Consider the following 529-nt stretch of genomic DNA (forward strand, 5'->3'; position numbering starts at 1 on the left):
TTACCAGGCTCTGGAACATCAATCCTGCATCAAAATCAGAAAATTATCAACAATCCTCTACGCATTTCTTGTCTACATGTTCTAACTCTATACAAAAGGCAATCGCAGATATTTGTCATGCAATCATGAATAGAGCTTACCAGGCTCTGGAACATCAATCCTGCATCAAAATAAGAAAATTATCAACAATCCTCTTCGCATTTCTTGTTTATATGTTCTAACTCTATATAAAAAGCATCCGCTGATCTTTGTCATACAGTCATGGATAGAGCTTACCGGGCTCTGGAACATCAATCCTGCATCAAAATCAGAAAACTATCAACAACCTGTTCGCATTCCTTTCTACATGTTCTAACTCTATACAAACGGCATCCGCTGATCTTTTTCATGCAATCATGGATAGAGCTTACCAGGCTCTGGAACATCAATCCTGCATCAAAATCAGAAAATTATCAACAATCCTCTTCGCATTTCTTGTTTATATGTTCTAACTCTATACAAAAGGCATCCGCTGATTGTCATGCAACCA

The sequence above is a fragment of the Armigeres subalbatus genome, chromosome 2 (assembly GCF_024139115.2).
Source record: "Armigeres subalbatus isolate Guangzhou_Male chromosome 2, GZ_Asu_2, whole genome shotgun sequence".
Taxonomy (NCBI): Eukaryota; Metazoa; Arthropoda; class Insecta; order Diptera; family Culicidae; genus Armigeres; species Armigeres subalbatus.